The following is a 10456-nucleotide window of genomic DNA, read 5'->3' as shown; positions in this document are numbered from 1 at the left end:
CAGAATGTATGGATGGTGTCATGTTACGTTGTCCGTGTAATCATTCCAAATGTAGAAATAAAGCTTTTCATGACGAGGATACTGTCAAAGTACATCTATGTAAAAAAGGATTTGTTCCAAATTACTACAACTGGTACTGTCATGGAGAGCCTTATTTGTCTCACCGTATTAGAACCTCGGATGCTTCATCATCAGGCACAACTCCTTTAGGGGAATCATCATCTAATGAGAATGCAATGCAATCAATGGTTTATGACGCTATTAATGCTGTTGATCATTCAAATATAGATGATGTACCAACACTTGAAGTTCAACAAATGTATGACATGTTAAAGGCTAGTGAAAGAGAAGTGTGGGAAGGGATTCCGTCTGGTCATTCTCAATTATCAGCTACTGCAAGATTATTGAACATAAAGGCAGAGCATCATTTTTCAGAAAGATGTTACGATGACATCTGTCAATTGATGTCTAAGTTACTTCCTGCGGATAACATAATGCATGATAGCTTCTACAATACAAAAAAATTGGTGAGAGGTTTAGGTTTGCCGGTAGAGAGGATTGATTGTTGCATTAATAACTGCATGATATTTTGGAAAGAAGACAGTGAACTGATTGAATGTAGAATCTGTACTCACCCTCGTTATAAGCATAGTAGTCGAATTCCAGGGAAGAAAAATAAAAAGGTTTCATGGAAAGTTATGTATTATTTCCCGTTAACTGCTAGACTCCAACGCTTATACGCATCTACTGCAACAGCAAGCTACATGAGGTGGCATCATGAGCATGTACACGAAGAAGGTATAATGTGTCATCCTTGTGACTCGTCTGCATGGAAACATCTTAATACAATATTTCCCTCATTTGCAATGGAGCCACGTAATGTGAGACTCGGACTTTTTACAGATGGATTTCAACCTTTTGGTCAGTCTGGACAGCAATATTCATCTTGGCCCGTTATAATAACACCTTATAACTTACCACCATGGATGTGTATGAAAGATGAAGTCATGTTCTTTACTGTACTTATTCCAGGGCCAACTAATCCAAAAGAGAAGATTGATATTTTTTTGCAACCTCTTATTGCCAAGTTGAATGATTTATGGAATATAGGGTCAGTAACTTATGATGTTGCAAGTAAAACTAATTTTAGATTGCATGCTGCATTATTATGGACGATCAGTGATTTTCCAGCATACTCAATGTTGTCAGGATGGAGCACGTCTGGTAAATTAGCATGCCCACATTGCATGACAGAGTCTGATGCATTTTCATTACCCTGCAGTGGGAAGGTATCTTGGTTTGATAATTATCGTAAATTTTTACCAGTTGACCACCCTTTCAGGCGAAATAAGAAAAATTTCATTAGGAATGTTGTAGTTAGAAAACTTCCTCCAACAATCAAGTCAGGTGAAGAAATCCTTGACCAAATAGACAGTTATGGTTTTCTACCAGTAGCTGAGACTAATTCTGATGAGATAAATAAATACATCGTTAGGCAGTGCAAGTGTGGTTGGAAGAAAAGGAGTATTTTTTGGGAGCTACCATATTGGAAGTATCTACTTATTCGACATAATTTAGATGTAATGCACATCGAGAAAAATTTCTTTGATAATATTTTTAACACTGTGATGAATGTGCATGGAAAAACTAAAGACACTGCAAAATCACGCGAGGAATTAAAAGAACTAGTTAGCAGGCCAGAGTTGCATCAGGATGAAACAACCAATAAATTCCCAAAGGCTTGTTATACATTGGACAAAGACAGTAAACAAGTTTTATGTAATTGGTTGAAAGAAATCAAATTCCCAGATGGGTATGCCTCGAATATGGCTCGATGCGTGGATATGAACAGGTTAAAGATGTTTGGAATGAAGAGTCATGACTGTCATGTATTCATGCAAAGACTTATTCCAGTAGCTTTTCATAACTTACTTCCTCAAAATGTTTGGCAAGCACTCACAGAATTGAGTCTATATTTTAGAGATTTGACTGCGAGGTGTATTATGATGGATGATATTCTTCGACTAGAAACAGACATTCCTCTCATACCATGTAAGCTTGAACATATTTTTCCACCCAGTTTTTTTGATTCAATGGAACATCTACCAGTACATTTAGCATACGAGACACGAATAGCTGGTCCTGTCTAGTACAGATGGATGTATCCATTTGAACGATTTTTAAGGAAATTAAAGAATAATGTTCGTAACAAAGCTAGAGTTGAGGGGTCAATTTGTAATGCTTATCTGGTTGAAGAAGCATCCTCATTCTGCTCCTATTATTTTGCTGATAATGTAAAAACCAGACATCGCAAGTGTCCTAGAAATTCAGATGATGCACAACCTATAGATCCATCTATGCTTTCTATTTTCAAGTTTCCTGGCAAGCCAATGGGAGCATCTATTTCTAGATGGTTAACTCCACAAGAATATCATGCTGCGAGGACATACATACTCTTAAACTGTGATGAAGTCAAACCCTATATAAAGTAAGTTGACTTCTGGAATCAAACATTTATCCAAAAAAAAAGTTGTTTCCCGATTCTGTCATTTTCTAAAAATTAGCTTATTTTCCAGCTTATATGAACAACAACTACAAGTACAAAATCCATCAATTTGTGCAAGTGAGATAGCTGAAAAGTTAGAGACGGAATTTGCATTATGGTTTCAAATCTATGTAAGTTAGAGGATAGTTTTAATTTCTTACATCCATATTAAATTATCAGAGGCTTATTTTATATTCTACTATTGTTATAGGTGTCTGATCGAAGAATATCAAATGTGCAAGATTCCAGGATAATCAATCTTGCATTAGGACCTCTCCGTAAGATAGTAGTCTACTCTAGCTACTATGTTAATGGTTTTAAATTTCACGTAACACAACGGGATTCACGCAGACTAACTTTCAATTCGGGTGTTTGTGTGAAAGGATCTATCAACAACAATAATTCTGAGTTTGATTATTATGGGAGACTTGAAGAAATCATAGAAGTTGAATATCCTGCTTTACCCATCAAAAGATGTGTGTTATTTAAATGTTCTTGGTATGATCCGACTCCAAGAACAGGTACCAGAATACATCCAAACTACAATTTAGTTGAGGTAAATGCAAACAAAAGCTTCAACAAGTATGAACCTTTCATTTTTGCGATACAAGCGGGGCAGGTTTTCTATCTTGAATATCCCACAAAGAGGAGAAGAGCTAGTGAATGGTTAGCAGTTTGCCGAACAAAGCCACGCTCTACCATAGAAATGCCCAACTCTATCGTGTACCAAAACCACGATGCATTTCAAAATGATACAGTAGAGATATATTCAGTAGATTCTCAGATTCAATCAACATCTCAATTACTTGTAGATGTTAATGTACCTTATGAGGAGATAGATGATGGAGAAATATCCAGCAGTGAGGAGCTTATTGAACATACAGAGTCTAGTGAGGAGGATCTCCAAAATGTTAATGATTAAAATTGTTATATATCCAGATTAAGCATTGTTCAGTTAAATTTTAGATCTAAATATTCATAGTTATATCACTTGTCTTACTCTATTAGTCATTATTATTTGTTTGATTAAACCTAGTGTGCATGCGTATGTGTTATAATGTAATTCTGCAGATATAAACATGTCTGATGCTGGTGGCCAGATTGTTCTACGGATTATCGGGGGTTGGTAAGTATTGGTGTTATTAGTCTTATTCGCTGCATCTATTTTTTTAACATATTTGGTTTATTTTATTTGTTAAATGCAGTTTTACCCCAGATGGTCATAGAGTAGCTGCATACATCACCTCAAAATTTAAAGAGCGATTTAGTCCCGCTGGTACTACATGGAAGCGGGTAGACCCAGATATGAAGCAATTTTATTACGATGAGTTTTTGGTAAGCCAATTTAATTATCATGATTTTTTTATATTTTTATAATAATTTGTGAATGTATTATTGCAGAAAAGATATACTTGGGAGACAGAGCACGAGGCAGAATTTTATGCTACCTGGAACGCAGCTTGTGCCAAACTATACAAAGACATGCTATATAAAGCAAGACAAAAGGGAATAAAACCATCCTATGTACCTGAGAACATTTGGGATGCATGGCGAGTCATTTGGGCTGTAGACAGATGGCAGGAAAATGCAATGAAAGCTCGAGCCAATAGAAAGAGTGAGCTGGCTGGCCCTAGTACAGGAGCAACAAAACATACCGCTGGATCCCGATCGATCGTCGAGCATGCCTTAGACTTGGTTAGTTTCCAATTTTAAAATTCTATAAGAGTTTTGTACCTAGACTATATCAATGGAATTATTTACATTCTTTAATATTCAAGAACATGATCTACAGCGACCTCCTACTTGTTGGGAGATATTTACTAAGACACACAAGTCAAAAGATGGCAACTTTATAGATCGTCGATCATCGGCATTAGACGTAAGATTCTACACTTGAATATATATAACTATTAACAATGATTATCTATCATTTTAGTAAATATCTGACAATACTTTTTTTTAATGTAAATAGGAAGAAATTGCTGCTAGGGTTGCACAGGCGTCTCAGCCTAGTTTAGAGGGAGGTGAGGAGCAGACTCTATCCACTGACCAGATAAATGAAATTTATTATGATGTGGTTGGTGGAAGGAAAAAGACCTCCACCCTATATGGTCTTGGGGCTCAGGCGAGAGTTGTATATGATCAAGCGATGGCTTCTAGGGCCAGGGGTCGTCCCAGCACATCATCGAGTGCATCCGAATCATCTGCTGGAGTAGACGTCTTAGAACAGGAAAACGCAGATTTGAAGACTCGACTCTCGACCTTGGAGGCTGAATTTCGAGTAGAGCGGCAATCCCGATTGGATCTTGAGAAAATTGGGCGGGATATGCAGGCCTTCTTGGATCAAATGAGTGCAACGCCGCATCGTTTTGCCTCTCAGGAGACTCAAGACCCTAATAATCCTCCTGATCCATAGATTGTGATAGGTATCTTGATGTTTAACTTTTTAAGTTTTTTTTTCACTAATGAAACTATGTCTAACATTGTATTATATCTTTTCAGGAACGTTGATGCCTATACAACACCATCATCATATAACCAAACTAGCTTTCAGGTATGTAAAATAAATTCATAATATTAAATTTAATATGTTACTCATAATTGTGAATTAGTTTATTCTTTGTTTTATTAGTAATCTATCGTATTAACATTTTTGCAGGATTGATTACTACTTGCTAGCTTAGGATTGGATTTTCTTTGCTAGATGGTGTTGTATTGTGATTTTAAATTTCAGATGTTGTAGTACTATACAATCAAGTGTTTATGGTTGGAGATGTTTGGATATTTATCTATGTTTTGTGATTGGATGTTTAGTTTAAATTTTGTGCTTGGATTATTGTTTTGTGCTTGGATAAAGTTTTTTGTATGAATGTATTGTTATTTGGTGAGTTTTGTGTTGTTTGTATGTGATAGTTTAGATTATTATAAAATGTAAACAAGGATGACTGCAGGAACAGAAATGTGCTGCTGAAATCTCCAGGTATTAGAGACGGAATTTTAAAATTCCGTCTCTAATTTCACCATGGAAAATGCTGTTATAACGATATCTAGCGACGGAACTTTAATTTTCCGTCGCTGATTGCCCTGAAATTGTTTGAAACGTCGATGCCTTGCGACGGAATATTTAAGTTCCGTCTCTAATTAGAGACGGAACATTTAAATTCCGTCTCTAATTAGAGACGGAACATAATTAGAGACGGAATTTAAATGTTCCGTCTCTAATTAGAGACATAATTTTAATTAAATCAGAGAGAGGATTTTATTGTTAGCGACTGATGATTAAATTCCCGTCTCTAATATTTTAGAGACGGAATATATATTCCGTCTCTAATTAGCGACGGAATTTATATTCCGTCTCTAAATACAGCCAGCGACACAATTTGTATCGACGCAATGATTCCGTCGCTAATCAGTCGCTAAACTAGTTTAGCGACGGAATAGCGACGGAATTTTCCGTCTCTAATGCTGAATTTTTTGTAGTGTATAAAGAATAATGAGAATATCGAACTACATAAATTGCAGGAAAATGAATTATAAGACGAGCTACCAATAAAAAAAAGTGGCCATTCACAACCATATGCTACAGAGACATCAGTATAATACCACAAGAACAACTAGCAGCAGATATTTGGCTTCCAGGTAGATAGAGCAAAAACTGTCTGACCCTTCCAACCTTGCAGTAGCCATCGGCTATCTTGATCCACAACAAAGTCCTTGTGGTAGTAGGATTTCACCCTATCTTTCGCTTTCTTCAGTATATCGGTGTTCAATGGGAGCTGAGTGAAACCTACTCTCAGGTTCCTTACTTGCCACTGCTTGTTGGTCTCTGGTCTTTCCACCCTTTCTCTACCCTCGCAAGAAATCACATTGATGGCTTCGATCAGCTGCTTTTGTCTTGTCCTCACGTGGCACGCTCGTCTCGATCATGTCAAACAAGGAAGAAAAGTGGAACAAAGCCTCCCGAAAGCGTGTTACGAAGAAGGGAGCACTGCCATTCAAGATGCCATGGATAAACTCTTGCAGTATAGTGTTTAAGACCCTATCTCTCGGACAGTCAATCACGACTGTTTCATCCATCAGAGTCCTTAGCCGATACAAACAGTTGATGACCACCATTTCATCTTCTTCGATGTTGAGATCCTCCACTTTAATGGTCTCCCAATTCGCAGCTGATCTCGTTCGGAAACTGAGTCAGACGGAGGCTAGCTGCGGTGTCGTCGGCGTTGACGGGAGTCGTTGAGCTGCGTTGCTGGCGCTGTACTTCCTGCTAGGGCTACCGCGGAAGGTTGACGGAAGACGATGATTAGGACTACGAGGTGGGGGTCTTCTACGCATACTCAGACAAGCACCCAGGTCGCTAGAGATCAAGAACCAGGGAAAAAGTCCCCGGGTCAGGCCCTCCAACACTCAAGTCAAGTACTTTTTCAGGACCGACGCTCAAGTCAGGTACTTTTCCCCCAAAAGTATAGTGAAACGAAAGGACGAAAAGTAAAGCACGAATGTGAAAAGATAAGTGAGCGTACCTGCGTAAGGGAGAAAACTTCCCTTTTTATATGCCAGTGAGTACTTCTGAAGTCTGACAGATGTCAGGATTTGTCTAGCGGTGAATGACACATGACATCTTTCTATAGGTCTGAGGAGGGATCGGTGGGCAATGAGCCCTAGACCGTTAGCATATTCCCTGACATGCGATGATTATTCTCTAACAGATTGTTACGATTCCCTACCTTAATTATCGTATAGTGCGTGTCCACCCAGGTCTGTTAACCCAGGACTAGGTCCCCGTACCTGCAAATCTTGACCTGTGGGTACAGACCTGCATTCCCTAGCCTGTGTTTGTCGCCCCGTAAATCCAGATCTGTATGTCCAGTCCTGCATTTGTCATTCAATAAATCGCGATAAATCCAGACCTGCGCTTACCGCCCTGCCCATTGAGGTCCTCGCTTGTCGTTCCTTAAGTCTCTTCCTGTATGCAAGACCCCGCTCCATATTTTATCTTATAAGTCCTGAATCGTACGTCTTAGTCCACATATCATGTTTTGCGTATCTTATCCTGTAAGTCGAGACCTGTAATCTTTAGCCCGTCTATCTTGACCTGTACGTCCTGGTCCGCATATCCTGTTTTGCATGTCTTATCCTGTAAGTCCTGACCTGTAAACCTTAGTCTGCCTATCCTGAACTGGACGTCCTGGTCCGTATATCCTGTTCTGCATGTCTCAGCCTGTAAGTCCTGACCTGACCTCTATAAGTCCTGACCTGTAAACTTTAGTCCGTCTATCCTGAACTGTACGTCCTGGTCCGTATATCTTGTTCTGCATGTTTCATCCTGTAAGTCTTGACCTGTAAACCTTAATCCGCCTATCCTGAACTGTACATCCCGGTCCGTATATCCTGTTTTGCATGTCTCATCCTGTAAGCCCTGACTTGTCCTGTAAGTCTTGACCTGTAAACCATAGTCCGCCTATCCTGAGTTGTACGCTCTGATCTGTATATCCTGTTCTGCATGTCTCATCCTGTAAGTCCTGACCTGTCCTATAAGTCCTGACATGTTTTGTAAGTCCTGACCTGTAAACTATAGTCTGCCTATTCTGAACTGTAAGTCCTGGTCTGTATATCCTGTTCTGCATGTCTCATCCTGTAAATCCTGACCTGTCTTGTAAATCCTGACCTGTCTTGTAAGTCCTGACCTGTAAATCTTAGTCCGTCTATCCTGAACTGTATGTCCTACCTTCCAAATTCCTACTTGTCATGTAGGCTTAACCCATGAATGTCACATAGGTCCGTCCCTGATCGCCATGTAATCTTGATTTTTGACCACCACGTAGGCTGGACCTTTAAGCGCCACGTAGGCTTAACCTCTGACCTCCACGTGGGCTTAACTTCTGACTTCCGCGTGGGCTGGACTTCTGACCACGTCGGCTATCCGACCCCTCTATCATGCACTGTATCAAATGACATTAAATTCAAAAGGAATGTTAAAACTACGTGCATAATCAGCCAAGCGCTGCCCTATTGCAGCAATCACCACTGTTGGCGGAATCCATGAGCGGGGGCATGACATCAATACTAGTCATTTTAAGCTTCGGAGGTCCACCGGGCCTGGAAGAAAGACACCTTCATGAAAGATGGCCACTGGAAGCCATAGTATATGCCAAAATCTATAATGTGCAATTTTTCTGCCTTCTCGGACACATTCAGAATTGTTTGGGTAGAGAAGAAATGAGAAATCTTCTTGAAAGGATAGGCAACCAAATAAAGCTGGTAAGCTTTTAGGATCTCAGAACTTGAAGACGCGTTGCCACCAAGCAATGATAGAACCAACTTCCAATTCCAGCGAGGCGAACCTTAAGGCCAATTGCAAACCAATGGGTCATTCTCTGGTTTGCATTTGCATTGGGTGAAGAGTGTTGTCTGATTTGCTTCAACAATTCATTTGTCGTTCTTCGATCATCTGCTGCCACAACTTGGGCACAATGAATGAGGAGAGTACGACGTCCCTCTTTGAGATCTTCTTCCCTAGACCTTTGCCACCATTTGATCCTTTGTTGTGGCTGCTATGAGAAATCTTGCTCACTTCATTCTGCAATTTTACTCAGAGTTCATCAACACAGTTGGCACACTTTTCCCCGTCGAAAAGTAAAATCTCATCAAACATTTCCGTGCAATGAGTCTCATCTGAGAAAACTGCTGATTGCTTGCTATTCTTACCTTCCTCCAAATCCAATTCCTTTCTGTGGGGCTTTTTTCGACCCCTTGAAAAATGATTGCATTGTTTTTTCTCCGTGGCTTCTTGGATCTCAATCGTCTTTTGTTCTTTTTTTTTAGAGGTGAACAGAAACAATTAGCCTCCATGTTGATCACTATCTGGTCATCACTTCGAAGGAATTTTCTTTCCTCCTCAAGTTCTTTCTGGAATTGCCATGCTGGTTGGGTCATGCTAAGGAAATCAGGAACACCAAGTGTGTCTAGAAGAGTTCCCTCCACCGTGTTGACTGAGTCACCGAAGTTATTTCTGGAGGACAAAGGGAACTGCAAACTGCAAAGAGTAACCATTGAGGATAGGGTTGGCCTATAACAGAGAAAATCAATAGAATCATACGTCCAGCTATTGTCAATGAGAGTTATGTCGTGGAACTTCCATGGGGGATAGTGACGCTGTCATTTAGACTGTTCGAAAAATGACTGGAGAACAAAACAGATTGATGACGTGATGATGGGAACTTTTCACCTAGGATCTCATAGAAGGATTGGTTGTTCTGGATAGTCAATGAAACTTATCATCTATGTGTCCCTCCATGAGCATCTTATCAATATCTTTGAGAAGAATATCAGAGAAAATCTCAGAGTCCTCCAAAGAATCTACTTTGGCCCTTAGACTCAGCGAGACTTAAAGGTTAGAGTTTGGGGTGGTCGAATAGGAAGGGGGAAACCCAGGACGAATATCTGAAATAGTGAGGGAACCACTCTGATCAAAGACATGGTTCATTCTTTCAAATTCCAAGCTACTGAAATCATTCCCCTCCAAGCAGAGATGATCATAGCTAAAATCTCTGTCCAAAATAGCAGCCATGGTACCATGTGGGACGGAGTACTTGAATCAGTGGCGAAATCAAAAATAGCAGCAAGAGAACTCTCCAGGTCTAGGAATTCCTTCTGGTGTGAGATGGCTATCGTTGGAGCTCCTTTCATTAAGATGCCATTTGCAGTGACCGGGTAAAAGTAATGGTCTAGTTTCTAAGCCATTCCAATCCTGTGACGAAGATTAACTTAACAAATCAACCAACTTCCACAACCCAATATTCTTACCTGTAAGAAATAATAACCACGAACCCTAGAATCAAGGCGAGGGCCTTAGGGGCAAGCGATTTCACTTTTTTGTCACATGTTAACATTAGTAAAATGTCCTCTCGG

The 10456-nt window shown here is 39.7% G+C and overlaps 2 long non-coding RNA genes and 1 pseudogene across 2 annotated transcripts; 2 read left to right on the top strand and 1 right to left on the bottom strand.

Annotated features, from left to right (window-relative positions):
* Positions 1-3795: 3795 nt before the first annotated feature.
* LOC122014445 lies at positions 3796-4039 on the top strand. The gene is made up of 2 exons (XR_006120678.1): positions 3796-3880; positions 3947-4039. It is a non-coding gene; the product is annotated as an uncharacterized LOC122014445 (long non-coding RNA).
* A 297-nt stretch (positions 4040-4336) lies between these two features.
* On the top strand, positions 4337-5292 carry LOC122017695. The gene is made up of 4 exons (XR_006121425.1): positions 4337-4424; positions 4518-4971; positions 5048-5099; positions 5205-5292. It is a non-coding gene; the product is annotated as an uncharacterized LOC122017695 (long non-coding RNA).
* An 867-nt stretch (positions 5293-6159) lies between these two features.
* LOC122013559 lies at positions 6160-10115 on the bottom strand (annotated as a pseudogene).
* Between the last annotated feature and the right edge of the window lie 341 nt (positions 10116-10456).

The sequence above is a fragment of the Zingiber officinale genome, chromosome 8B (genome assembly GCF_018446385.1).
Source record: "Zingiber officinale cultivar Zhangliang chromosome 8B, Zo_v1.1, whole genome shotgun sequence".
Taxonomy (NCBI): domain Eukaryota; kingdom Viridiplantae; phylum Streptophyta; class Magnoliopsida; order Zingiberales; family Zingiberaceae; genus Zingiber; species Zingiber officinale.
This window is presented reverse-complemented; position numbering and strand designations above follow the sequence as displayed.